Here is a 15,246-nt window from a genome sequence, read left to right as displayed (position 1 = left end):
TCCTCAGGAGTAGGCTCCATCCACAGCTGTAGATATTCCTCCTTTGACTCTTCCCTATGAGCTCAGAGAGTTCAGTGGGATTTGAGTCATGGAACCATCATCGGGCATACCCTCTCTTTCAGTTCCGTTGTTGGCTCCGATCCTTCCATGGTACCTACCTTCCCTGGAGATCTCTGGGAGACTCCTTCCTTCGCATCGAGTGAGGTGCATGGCATCCTTCCCTTGTCCGACCTCTCTCTCTCTCTCTCTCAAGCTTTAGTGAAGAGCTGCTTGGCTTGGTCTGCCTCCTCGCCTCTCTCCCTTGGTGCAGGGGCTTCTTCTTTCTTGGGACCTGAGCCTTCTCTGCATCCGGGCAGGGGCCTTTTGAGGGTTTTGAGGTTTACTGTGGCCTGAGTCAGTTCCCCCGATTTACCCCGGGGCCCCTCCCTGAGGTGCCCAGCAGAAAATGTAAGAGGAAGCATGTTGACTCTCGAGTCTGTCACATCGGATACCCCGGACTAGAGCTAAGTCCTTCTGAGGATGAGTCAGTATTCCTGGATGCATTCCCATCTTCAGAGGGATCTCCTGAAAGAGCTTGGATCCATGCGGCTCATTTTGTATGCAGGCGATGGTGCTAGTAGAGAGGCAGGGCAGGCACATGCCCTAGGGCATGCTTAGATCAGGCGCTGACTAACTTTTTTTTGGAACCTTTCACCAACCGTTTGATGGTTCCTCTCTCTTAGATCACAGGTGAAAGATACCCTTTCCACTCCTTCCAGACCATATCCTAAGGGTCAGAAGAGTGGAAAGATGTGGTTCCGGAAATCCCAAGGAGCCTTGCTGGACACACGTGGTGAGTTTCCCTCCAGGGGCAGAGGAGGGAATAACAACAGATGCCACCCTCGTGGCAGAGGGGGTCCGCAAAACCAGGGCAGCAGAGAATTTGTCTCTGATAAGCCCTTCCAGCATCCCTGAAGGGTTGCCTGGCTGCTCACCTCTGGAGGCAGTCGGGAAGATTATCGCTGTACCCAAGAGCCTGGCAAGACATAACTCAAGACAAATGGGTACAGTCTGTCATATCCGGAGGCTACAGAATTCCCTTCATTCGCACCCCCTTAAGGTCAAACAAGTCCCTTCCAGATGTTCCACCAAATCTACGGGACCAAGCAGTGCAAGAGGTCTCAAAACTGCTAAGAAAAAGGGCCATCCAGCAAGTCCCAGCAGACCAACAAGGATCCGGAATTTACTCAAGGTTCTTTTTGGTACCAAAAAAGACAGGGGACTGGAGACCCATTTTGGATCTCAGCAGACTAAACAAGTCTGTACAAAGAATGAAGTTCCGGATGGTCATGCTTCAGTCCATTTTACCCTTTCTGGGTCAGGACAATTGGATGTGCTCCATAGATCTTCAGGATGCATACTACCACATCAAAATGGACAGATGCTCCCAAAGATTCCTTCGCTTCTGGCTGGGACCCAGCCATTATCAGTTCAGAGCTCTGCCCTTTGCTCTCACCACAGCCCCCAGGGTGTTTATCAAATATATGGCAGTAGTTACCATTCACCTGAGATGGCCAGGATTCCAGGTGTTTTCATATCTCGACGACTGGCTCCTCACTGCTACCACCAGACATCACCTTCTGCGAGCCAGAGACAGCACCATCCACACTTGCTCCAGGCTAGGTATCACAATACATTTCGAAAAGTCTGCATTGTCACCCTGTCACTCTATCACCTGTATAGGCGCAAATTTAAATACCAAAGACATGTTAGCGAGCCTTCCACCAGACAGGGTGTTAGTGATTTGTCAGCATGTCAAGGTTTTCTTAGCATGCAAAAGGATTCAAGCCAGGTTTGTCCTTCAGACGCTAGGTCTCATGGCAGCAGTGATTGTACTTGTCCTTCTAGCTTGTTTTCACATGAGGATCCTCCAGTGGCTTCTTTTCACCCAATGGTCTTTTCAGCAACTTCCCATGTCTTACGTGATTATGATCACTCAGGCATGCAAGAAGCATCTTGCGTGGTGGATGGTCTCCACATCAGTGCTCCACGGCAGACCATTTGTTCTCCCCCCTCCAGTGGCTACAGTGACCACGGACACTTCCTTGATTGGGTGGGGGAGAATTATCAGGGCAGAACAGTCCAAGGCACCTGGCAACCTCACGAGTATCATCTGCACATAAATGTCTTGGAGATGAGGGCTGTGCTCTTAGCGTTGCAGACTCTTCAGGACTCTCTTCCTACCAGGACCATTGCAGTTCATACAGACAATATGTCCGTAGTGTGGTACATCAACAAGCAGGGCGGAACCAGGTCCTACCCCTTATGTCGAGAAGCCCTCAGACTCTGGCAGTGGGTGATCTCTTCCCAACGGTTTCTGATTGCAACGCACATCCCTGGAGGTCCAACGTCATAGCAGACAGACTGAGCAGAGCAATTCTCATGCCTCAAGAGTGGTCTCTGAACCAGGTAATTGCGGACCAAATCTTCCGCAGATGGGGCCAACCTTGCTGCGACCTTTTTACAACTCCCTTCAACAGCAAGTGCAGCAATTTCTTCTCTCTCCTTCCACTTCCCGGGCATTCCCCCAGAGATGCTGTAGTGCACAATTGGCCCCAGGGACTTCTTTATGCATTCCCTCCTTTTCCCCTCATACCGAAACTAATTCAGAAGGCTACTGCTTTGGGTTGGAAAATGATCATCATTGCCCCTTACTGGCCTCGACAAATATGGTTTCCATTCCTGCATTGCTATCTTCTCGAACAGCCTTGGACTCTGGACCTAGTTCCAGACCTCCTGATTCATCAGTCGGGTGGGCTGCACCAATCCCTGCACTCTCTCCAGCTCACAGCGTGGCTGCTCCACTTCCAACCTTAGCCAGGCTCCCAGATATCTCCCCCTCTGTGCGTGAAATCCTTTTGTCATCACACAAGTCTACGACCAGAAAAACTTACACTAGTAAGTGTAAACGTTTTTCTTCCTGGGCAGAGGCAAAACGTATTGACCCCTTTTCAGCCCCCGTACACTCCATTTTGGAATTTCTTGTGGAGCTATTCCATGCGGTGTCCGCTTCCGCTACAATTAGAGTTCAGTTAGCGGCAATTTCAAATTTTCACATTGGCCTATCTGAAAACAGTATCATGTCCCATATGCTCTGTAAAGCCTTCCTCAAAGGAACCACTCTGCTCAGGCCCCCAGTCAGAGATCCTCCACCATCGTTGGATCTAAATTTGATTTTAGCTTCGCTAATTTTGCCCCCTTTTAAACCCGCAGCTTCTTGTTCACTGAAGTTCTTATCTTGGAAAACCCTTTTTCTGGTAGCTATTACTTCAGCCAGAAGAGTTTCGGAACTACAGGCTCTTTCTATCCGACCTCCATACCTTGTTTTCCACAATGACAGGGTTGCTCTGAGGATTAATCCTTCCTTCCTTCCTAAGGTCTCTTCAGAGAGTAACTTGAATCAGTCCATAGACCTTCCTGTGTTTTCCCTAACCACTCCAACATGGTGGAGTATAAGTTGCGTCAGTTAGATGTTCACAGGCAACTACGCTTTTATTTACATAGAACCAAAGACATTAGAAAATCAGATCAGCTTTTTCTGTCTTATGCAGTAGGTTAACAGGGGCTTCCGGTCTCCACGGTGACCTTATCCAGGTGGTTGTCTTCTATAATCACATTCATATACAAACTCAGGAATAAAGAATTACCGGTCAAACCAAAGGGTCACTCCACCAGAGCTTTAGCCACTTCAGTGGCTTTTCAGGCTAGGTTGCCCATGGAATCTATTTGTGCTGTGGCTACATGGGCCAACTCGCATAGTTTCATTTTGCATTACAAGTTGGATTTGGTTTCCAGGAGCAGAGCTGATTTTGGTTCCACTGTTCTGAAGAGTCTTTTCCAATGAGCCACCCAGGATTTTAGGTGCTAGGGATGCTGTCCCAACCAGCAAGAATGAAGGTGAGATAGACAACTTAACATAAAGAAGTACCTACCATAACGTTCCATGTTAGTTGTCTTCTTCTCGCCTTCTTTCTTGCGTCCCACCCTCCATCTCCCCTATCCTAGTGGACCGAGAAGAGTTCCTCTTGTTTTTGCACTGGCTGAGTCTTCTCTGGCTATTTCCTTCTGCTTAGTAGTCTCCCCAGTAGGAATTATGCATTCTAGGATAGCATTCATTTATTATTATGCCTGCTGTTAGACTTACCAAATGAGATCTGGGTATCTAGCACCAGGCATCATGGGATATAGGGGGGCCTCGAGCCAGTAAGCAGCTCTCGAGCTTTTGAAGATGGCCGAGTCAGAGCCGAGGATCGGCTCCGAACCCAACCAGCAAGAAAGAAGGCGAGAAGAAGACAACTAACATGGAACGTTATGGTAGGTACATAACTTCTTTTTCTATCATCAGTGTATATTCTGCAAGTTTCTGTATGCAACAGACTGTGAATGCAACTATAACCAGACTTTGATTTCAGCAGAATCTAGCCAGGAAGACTGAGTGTCTTAAGAAGACTTCAAATCCATCACAGTAAGCATCAGAGTAACAGCACAGTGCTGTGACAAAATAAAATTAATCTTTCAATGGTGAGCTAGCCTGCATTTGAACCTAAAATCTGCATTCAAACATAGGGGGAGTGATGGTAAGCCCTGCAGAGGGTCACTTCAGTCAAACAGCAGTAACTAACAGTTGTACATATGTGTTAATCCTAAGCAGAAGTATTCCAGTTTATGCACAGTTATGTCCTGTCACCACATGTGAAAGGTTAATCTCAGAGTTGCAACAGGAGTCAAATCAGTTACTGGCAGGACCTCTAGTATAGTTTGTTACAAACGTAATAAACTTCTAAGAGACAGACACAATGAGTTCACGAAGTTTAGACAAGTTATACAAACATATTTTTTCAAAAGTGCATAGGAGTTTCAGATTCACAGAACAGGTTCATGAGAAATATCAGGCAGACCATGAGGAAACTCAACAGCAGTTGCAAGATGAAGAAAATAGATTAGCTGAACTGACAGAGACTGACTTCCTACATACATTGGGAAAGAGCAGGAAACTACAGCTGATCTTTACAAAAGAGATATATTTTATATGTTTGTGTTTTGAAAATGGTTAAGCATACATGGTAGGATGGTAAAATACAAATCATTCTCAAATGTTTTAAACTTCCATTCAATTAAAGCAAGATATTTATCAGTACTACAGTAGAGTAGAGAGTATGACTGCCATTCTCATAGCATAGTCAAAAGGTAAACAAAACAGTTCTAGTGTATAAAAATTAAATAAAAATAGTTAATGAGTAAAGATTTAAAGTCACAACACTGACATGCTTGTACAAAGATTTAAACTCACAAGACTGACATGCATGTATTTTCTTTTTATACAATGCACAAGAATAACAGGCAGACAACAGCAAATATAAATAATGTAAATATAAACGTATTAGTTAAGCTAATATCTATTTATTTTTTTACATTTTTTTTATAATTGTATAGTAACACCACACCAGTTAAAGTTCTGAATTTTAAAAAGAAATAAAATCACGGATGGAATTAGTCAAACAGTCTTTGTAAAATGAATGACAGAGCAGTTAAATAAATTAAAAAATACTGAAATCAAAAGTTAAAAAATATGTAAGCTAATTGTAAAATAATGTTTAGTTTGCATAGTTATGCAAATCACAAATATAATACAAAGTGTTTTATAACTGCGTTTTACTAACAGATGACTAAAAGAAAAATGCTAAAAGGGTTAACTGAAATGTGAGCTTAGACCTTCCTAGACTGCATGAATAGTTACAGGAAATGTTGAGCAGATACGATAAGAAACAAGACTGCCAGACAAGCAGCTTGAGTTTTTCTAAAAACTTATTGTTATTAAAACATAATTGTTAAAATGTTCATGTGCAACACTATTTGGTGATTATAATAAAACATCACAATTGTGCATATATGTAACTGATAAAAGTAAAAAACCTCAGTTACATCAAGTATAGCCAACAGATGGGTTATAACATACATACAGTTCAAATCAATTATACAGGAAGGTACAAATAACTACTATTAGAAGTAGACAGCAAAGGCAACAGAAAAATATGATCAAATCAGACAAAGGTCTGTAGTTTAATGACCTAATAAAGCAAATGTATAACCAAAGTGTTGGGCTGACATACATTATAAAGCAGATAAACAATAGTGCAATACTACAGGGGGAGGGGTACTTTCTCAGTTTTACACTGACTGTGTGAGCAGTATGTGTTGCAAAAGGGTATAAAATAAAGCTACAGGAAGAAATAATATCTAATTCCTTCTTGACAATACTCTTTCGGGGGAGGGAAAAACAGGTATTAGTGCATTAGAAATATTGGCAAACAGATTAAACATGACAGGATAAGATATTTTACAAGTTGCTAATAGCTATCATTGTAGTTATTATTGCATTGTTTACTGTAAAGCTATACAAGAGATGACTTAAAATTGCTTTATTAAAGCTATACAAGAGAGAGTAAAGATATGTAAAAATTGAGCAAGAATGGTCATTATTTTTAATATGTTTTTGGCAAGACAATGTTGGTATACAAAAAGCATAGTTGCCTCTGGTGGCAATTCCACTAGATACTTCTAAAGAGACATAAGAATTTTCCAAAATTTTGCTTGATGTTAATGTTACTAAATTTGTAAGATTGGACTAAATGTACTTTACAGTCTTTGTATGTACAAATACAAAATAATTCAGTACAAATGAATTTAATGTCTAGTAACAAATATGTGTGAAAAAACATGTTTTAAAAAAATTGGGTCCAGGATAGCTGCTAGATTGAAATGCATGAATAGCAAACAGTCTGTGTAAATACATACTGTACAGGATACATTGTAACAAGTTCAAAAATAATTTGTCAAGTTGTAATTTTATTACTAATTGTAATTGTATCACTGGTTTTTAGACCATTATTTTATCAGTAAAATAGTATTGGTTACCCCAGTTAAAGGAAAATTAAATATTGTATTCATACATCTAATGGACTAATATGTATATAACATTCTTTAGTATATACATCATGTTTTTTTAAATCCTCAACTATTAAATATACTGAAATAATTGCATTCAAATATTTATTATGTAAGCCCAGTTCAGTACTTTATGTTCAGTTCACTGCCAACCAAGATGTTAATGGGCAGTTCAGAGACATGACCACAATGTTATGGTTAAAATGACATTGAAACTGTATATTTTCAGCAGTGTATAAATGCTTGGAATAGCACATAGTTTTTGCCTCTTATAGATATTAGTCTATCTCTAATCTTTTGATAATCAATAAAAGTAAAGATTTAATTCAACAGGTGCAAAGAGTTAATGAAAGAGTTCTAAGTCATAAATTAAATTCTGTGATTGCAAAATAATAAATTAATCAAGTTAAAAAATAAAACTAAAGCAGACACAGCTCATAACAGATAAAATATTTTCACAGAATGATCTGTAAAAGAAAAAGTTGTTAAATACATTCAGTTTTAGTAGTAATACTTGATATAATTGTATTAACTGTGTAGAATTGCATTTTGACTTGTGTATCAAAAGAAGACTAAAGGTTTTGTTTCTTAATGTGTTTTCTATAAAAACTAAAAAGAGGGAATTGTAAGATTATGCTCAACAAGGTTTTAAGGTTGAAAGTAACTTTGCTACAAATATGCAACATAAATAAGGAATAAGATAAAGATTGCTTAAATGCAGAAACAGAGTTTAGTAATATGTGATTAACATCCATACTAAATGACTGTGGCTTAAACAAATAAGGAGCTTGCTTATGAGTGTATTACACACACATCAAGATAGTTAACTTCTTACAGACATGACAATAATGTAATTTGCTTTCTTTAAAGAACTGACAACAGGACATGTTTTTCTAAGAAAGTTTAAAAATATGCTTTTCTAATCCACAAGGCGTTTCCTTGAAGACAGTTTACTTATCAGCATTTGCACAAGAACAGATGTGTCAGCATTTGCATCATCAAGGCAGTATCTTTCCAAAACCAAGAGGGTGTGTGTTTAAAAATTTATATAAAGTCTGTATTAAATCCAGTTATGTTAGGGGTACTGGTAGGGACACATTTGTCCTGAGGTAAATGTTATATCTCTCACATCATCTGTACTATATGAGAAGTAAAGTAGAACATTTTCTGAAGCTGTAACAGAAGTACGTGTGGTTTATTATAAAAGTTATTCATTAATGCTCTTCAAGACAGGTGCTGCAAAGTATATTCTCTCATCAGTGTATATTCTGCAAGTTTCTGTATGCAACAGACTGTGAATGTAACTATAACCAGACTTTGATTTCAGCAAAATCCAGCCAGCAAGACTGAGTGTCTTAAGAAGACTTCAAATCCATCACAGTAAGCATCAGAGTACCAGCACAGTGCTTTAGCACCTTAAAATTAATTTTTCAGGTACTGCATCTGGGCCTGGGGTTTTCCAGTTAGAGGCTTTTGTTAACGTTATTTCAATCCCTTTGACTGTTACATCATCCCATTTCATATCCTGTACCTTTAAACGTCTTATTCTTTCTTTAACTTCTTCTATCCATTTAGCTTCTTTGTTATGTCCCACAGAATCTTCATAGATACTTCTCCAAAATGCATCTATATCTGCTTTTTTGGTGATCTTTCACTTCCTTTTACCTTGTTTCCCAATTCTCTATAAAAAATGCTTGCTGATTTTTCATCTCTTCATTCAGACCCATTTGTCCCTCCATGCTGTTCTCTTGATGTTACAGAAGAAGGTTAGATCCCTGTGCAAAGTACTTTTGATATCATTTGACTTGCTGATCTGTAGTAAGTCCATCAGTACGGGGTCGAAGGATACCTTGCAATCCAGTCACAGATCACTTCTTATCAGTCTGTAGGATACTGAATATAATTACAAGGCTTTAAGATAGTCTATGTAGGATGTTGTTCAGGTCTTTGTTTCTTTTAGGAAGGCATCTCTGTGGGCATTCCAGTTGTTGCATGTGTCTGGACAGATAAATCCAAAGGGGGCATTATACTAAATGACTGGCCTAATGAGAGCTAAGTAAAATGGACAATGACATTTCTAGATCTAGATACAATCCCTTTGTTTGTATGTTGTGCAAGGTAGAAAGAGTTTCTAATGACAATGTGCACATGTTGGCCAAAATTCCCAAATCTCTGGTGCTTTTAGCCTTATGTGGCCTCCTAATAATCATTTTGCTCTGTGGATTTTGTTGATTCCTACGCAACCATGACATATGACTGTATGTCTGATGAAGGCCAAAGTAAATATAAGCAAAGGAAAAACTTGAATGTTAAAATACTGACAATGGGTCAGCCCAAAATGAAGCATACTCAAATAATTTGTTCCCTTAACATCTTCATTCTACTTGAAAAAGAACCTATCCCCAATCAGAGTTAAACAGACATGCTATTGAATGCTACATTGCTAAGTGAAATTTATTGGGCTCAAAGAAAATCTGACATGCAACACAATATTACACTGTTCCTTGCAATGATATAAAACTATAATGGAGAAATAATTGTTTTAGCAGAACAATCCCTTCAGCTCACATTTGGGGGACTAGTATTTTCTCTGGAATTGAGATAAGACTATATTGTAGTTCAGAAAAAGGGTGATGCTTTACTTTACTTGAAAGCTTAGCATTGTTTTTTTTTCTGAGGCTGTTCAGCATAGGAATTACAATATATTAGCAGTGGTAATGTGGTGGTGGTTTGGGATCTAGACAAGCTTGCCCTCCAAAAATGAACGATATGACATGTCTAAGTAGTGATTATTACAATCACTTTGGGGGGTGTCTGTTTTGGATTTTTTATTGTCTAATGATTTATCCCAATGTCATGAATTAATTTGTTCTATAGCAACAATGAAATGAGACAAACTCTCCAAATGAATTTGAGAGATTACTGATAAGACAGATTTTATGACTTACTGCTTGCATTGCTCAGTTCCAAAGGGAAGTCACAAATGAGAAGGCATCTCCAGCTATTTGAGCACTTTATACTAGCAAGTTTTCTCCACCCATTTTATTTAAAAGTGTATTTATTAACTAACATGAGGTAGGCTAACCTTTTAGTCAATGAGGTCGTAATGGATGATTATTCACCCTGCTGTTTTACAATCACAGACTCCATAGAGAATCATTGCTGGTGAGATCTTTATTTGTGAGCCAGTACTGATAGTCTTGTCATGATCTTCTTTGTCTAGGTGAGGCTGTGGAGTTGGGATATATAAGTCTGAAGATGAAGGGGGAATCACCTGCTGCACACATTTTTTATAAGTGTGACAGAGTGGAAGGTACAATTGTTGTTTTAATCCATTTAAATCTGTGCCAGCTTTTAACTTGAACTGTAGGAGAACCTGTTAGGCTGATAGTAAGTTAGCTTTCTCAGCTCTTTTCGTCTATACTGTGACCTTTGTAATTCTTACCTTTATCCTCTCCTTCCCCTCAGGTTACAGTTTTATTTCCCCTTGTTCTTCACCTTACTCCTTTTCCTGCTTACTCTCTTTTACCTTGACCACTGACGTGACAATTTTCAACTATTTTTCTTCCTTATTATGTGGTTCGGCAGCTAGGTAAGGTTTTTCTTTAACTGGGTGCCTCAAAGCCTTGCTGTGTCATCTACTTACCTGTGAAACTAACTTCAAACCCTCTCTGCTGTAAGCTCCATTAGTTCACTAAAGCAATTTTATGCAAAATGTTTTTCTTTTAACTGAAAGATTCTCTTTGGCACAGGGCACCTTAATACCTTGTTATATTATGTTCCTACTTGTGCAGCTAACATCAAATCCTTTCCGCTGTGGAAGTCCAGACTGTAAGCACCATCCATTTATTAAAGCATTCAGTGTAATTAACCCTCCATCTATTCAAGCTAGCTGCAATGGTCTGCTACCTGCCACATAGTAATTAAATCTAATTCACATCTATTATGTATGTCCCCCTTCTAGTCTTTCTTGTCCATAACTGTCCAGCTCCATCCCTTTTTTGCACCTTTCTCCTTTGCACTTGTCTTCTTCCATACCCAGTCCCACATCCTGGCCATCACTTGTTATATTTCATAGTTGCAATGACTTGCCTTCAGCTCCTGACTAATCACTGTAGTGAAAATTTGAATATAACTCATATCCTCTACCTGTTGCATGTGCTTTGCTTTCTGTACAAAACTTTTTCTTATTCCTGTCCTCTTCAATGTCCAGCTTATCTGTACTCTTATGCTTCTACCGTATTTCATCTCTGTTCACATTCCAACAGTCTCCCTGAGCATTCATTCTTGCTCTTGGCTTTCATAGATTGTTTTTCATCATGGCACCAGTCAGACTTGCTCCACGACAACTAGTTGCACTTGCTTTGCTTCACTCCCCAATCCTACCCTCAACCCCACCAAACCCTACGTCATTGCTTTTATACTGTATTAACCACTACCCTTACACTTTCCTCTGTCCCTACCACTACAGCTCTTTCTCTGCATAGTATCACACCCTACAGTCTCTCCACCCTACCTTTCTTCAAGTCTCCATCCAAGACATCACACTTTCACAAACTATGTCTCCCATACACATTATTTTCCCCTTTTCTTCCCCTGTTCAGTTATTTCTGATTATCCATTCTATAACGGATGCATTCCTAAATCTTCACCTCTTCTTTTTTTTCCTCTCATGCATGTAAAAACTATATTGCAGTTTTGTACATGTGGTGGCACATGTCTCTGTTCTGTCCCCTAACCAAGAGGACATACTTCACTAAGGTGAAATTTCTTACCTCTATTGCCACAGATCCTACTATTAAAAAGGTCACTTTATTAACAGTGCTGTCTGGTGATATTCAACTCCACTGATCCACAATAGTCTGTCCAGGTCTAACCCATAAAAAATCTCACACTAGGGTATATGAACATCAGCAGCATTCAAAAAGAATACAAAACAACACAGAAGCTAGCTGTGATGGAATATCTTTAATAAAATAAAATAAAATGTAAAAAATAAATAGGCAGATGAACGCTTTCACACCTACACTGGGTGCTTCATCAGATCTATAAAACATTAAAAGATCCCAATAAAGTTAGACCATTGATCAATCAACATCTCAAAGCTGGTCTTAAAGGGACGTGCTCATTAAGTCCCTTATACTTTTTGGCTGCTAAAATAAGAATCCATTTAATTTCTAAACATTCTGTTTGAGTTTTAATGTTACCCTCTCTAGCCATATTAAGATATTTATCAATAACCATGAATTTAAACCTATGTCTGGCACCTTAATTCATTATATGCTTAGCCAATGCATTCCTGCTGTCTTCCTCATTAATACAACATATGTGTTCTTTTATATAATCACTAAGACACCTGTTGGTCTTACCAGCATAGTAACAGTTGTATATTTCACAAACTGCCAAATATACTAAATCTGTGTAGACCTTAAATTAAAAAAAATGTCCACTAAGGGGATGAATAAACCAACTATTGGTCTTAATATAATTACAAACATTACACCCTGTACATGAATACGTCCCTACCTTCTGCAATATTTCATTGCTGCCTATTCTCACAGAGCTCAAAGATTTATGGAGGGGAGCACTTTTAACTTCTTTTGTGGTTCTCATGTCTTTTGTATTAAATTGTGGCAGACATTTATTACCTCCTCCTTCAGGCATCTGGCTGAAATCTGCTTAGAAGCACAAATACCATTCTGACTGCAGGGTAACACACACTCATGAATTATCTGTGCCTATACTGTTACTGTATCATGTGTAAACTGAGTGATTTTACTGTAAGTTTATGTCTTGCCACCATGTTGCTCAGTTCTGTTGGCATGCATTACTAAATAGCAACAAATAGCTGGAAAGTGTACTGGCAATGAATTACTCTGCATTCTGTAAAATTAAGGTGGCAATAGACTGAATTTCATATTACTGAACAGGGTGACTTTCTTATTAATTATCACTGCTTGTTCCTTAACTAATTTATTTAAGTACTGCTTAGCTGAACTACTTAAATTGTGGTATTTCCTTGTCTGCCTCTTATTTACTTCACCTACCCCCTTTTCTGGCTTTATATTAACATTTTTCTCTCTCTCCCCCTACAGTCCCTTAAACACATTCAAAGGTCCAACAATAACAACAAAAAAAAAAAAAAAAAACAAAAAAAAAAACTGAAGCAACTGCCTGCATACAAGAACACAGAGGGAACCCTGTACGAACCAGTAAAAGCCACTGCATGTTCTACTTTTATCAACAGACTGAGAGCAGTGTAGGTCTATTATAATCTTCTCTCTGTGATACTGCTACTGATTCTTCTGCTGTGAACACTACTGGACCCCCCCCCCTTTTTCCTTCCATTTACTGCAACAAATATATACATTTTTCCAAAGCTTTGCATTTATTTTACATTCTTATATTTTATTTATCTTGTATATCACATTTCTTTTATATTCCTATATTTTATTCTCCAGTTTATTGTAACAAATTTATACATTTTCTCGAAGCTTTACATTTATTTTATATTCTACTTCCCTGATTCTCTACTAAATCTGCTTTTGAATTCACACAGATAAACAGACACCTTTAGGTACTGACCTGGGCTAGCTGGTTGATGTTTTTTCTCTTCTAGTGAAACAATGCCAAAAAACTGGAAGCCACGAAAACAAATGGTAAGGTAATCCACAAAGTAGTCACAGTAGTCCCAGATTAATATCCTGAACATAAATTTATTTTCATAAAGACAAACGTTTTTGTTACCGAAAAGACAGTAACTTCTTCAGAGAAACTGACACTGAAAAAGCGCCAAAATTTAAACTTGCAATCACGTCAATGCGTAAAACAAACGTCACTGTAGTTTACATAAAAACATTACTACATTTAATTTAATATACAAAAATTATAAAACGTAAATCAATTACTACAAATATATATTTTAATAGTTAGTTAAAAAGCATGTTAAAAACAATAGAAGTATTTTAAAATGCTGTTATGAATGAAAACTACTATTCACTGTTAATGAGTTACAGCAAAGTGTCTATGTGTATAATCAAAGGCTCACGGAAAAAGTTTTATTTTATATACACTAGTTTACCACACTGTGTGTCTTCTAGTGTTAATCATGTCATGTGTTGTAATTAAAACAATGTCGCATCTCTTAGGTTGGACGAAAAAGGAAGACTATAATAAATAATTATAAAAGCTACACGTTTTAATATAGTGTATGTTATACTGTCCCAGAAGAATACATGTTCATTAATTTAAATATTGTATTGTAAGGAAAAGTTTACACGAGATTCCTTGACGACATTTTTATTTTATTTAAAGGCAAAGAAGTTGAAGCTATTTCTTTGATTTTTTTAAACTCTACTACTCATTTTTTTTAAGTTTACTTATCACTTTAACACTGAAGAAGAATAGTAGTTTTCATTCATAACAGCATTTTAAAATACTTCTATTGTTTTTAACATGCTTTTTAACTAACTATTAAAATATATATTTGTAGTAATTGATTTACATTTTATAATTTTGTATATTAAATTAAATGTAGTAATGTTTTTATGTAAACTACAGTGACGTTTGTTTTACACATTGACGTGATTGCAAGTTTAAATTTTGGCGCTTTTTCAGTGTCAGTTTCTCTGAAGAAGTTGCTGTCTTTTCGGTAATGAAAACGTTTGTCTTTATGAAAATAAACTTACGTTCAGGATATTAATCTGGGACTACTGTGACTACTTTGTGGATTACCTTACCATTTGTTTTTTCTCTTCTCACAACTTCCTCCAAGTCCTGGTCCATAACCACCCCCTTTTCTTGTTTTCCTAACATAATTCTAGTGTAAGTTTCCTAGCTGGTCAAACCTGTTTTCTCACAGCTTTCTCCAAGCCCTGGCTCTTAGCTCCCCCCCTTCTCTCGGTCTCCTAACATAATCTTATTGTAAGCTTCCCAGCCCTGTCAATCCTGTGTATTCCTTCCCTCTTCCTCTTGAGAGTTTAGTTATTCCTCCCCTGAGCTGTGGCACCATCTTTAAATACTAAAACCCTCTGCCTGACTACACTCTGTTTCTGGCTGTCCCACGGGCATCCCTCAGTAGTGTGCACTTACTGCATGTCCCTTTCTAGGACCCCTGGCATAACTACATCATTTTCCTACTTCTCAGTGAACTGCAGCTCCACACTGGTGCATAAATAATAAAACCACAAAACGGTAACTCCCTCACAAAAACCAATAAATCCAAAAAGGAGTCAAAAAGGAGTTGAGAAGCTTAATACACCA

The sequence above is a fragment of the Protopterus annectens genome, chromosome 10.part0 (assembly GCF_019279795.1).
Source record: "Protopterus annectens isolate FY-2018-M chromosome 10.part0, PAN1.0, whole genome shotgun sequence".
NCBI classification, from domain to species: Eukaryota; Metazoa; Chordata; order Ceratodontiformes; family Protopteridae; genus Protopterus; species Protopterus annectens.
The sequence above is the reverse complement of the archived record's forward strand: the minus strand, read 5'-3'. Positions refer to the sequence as shown.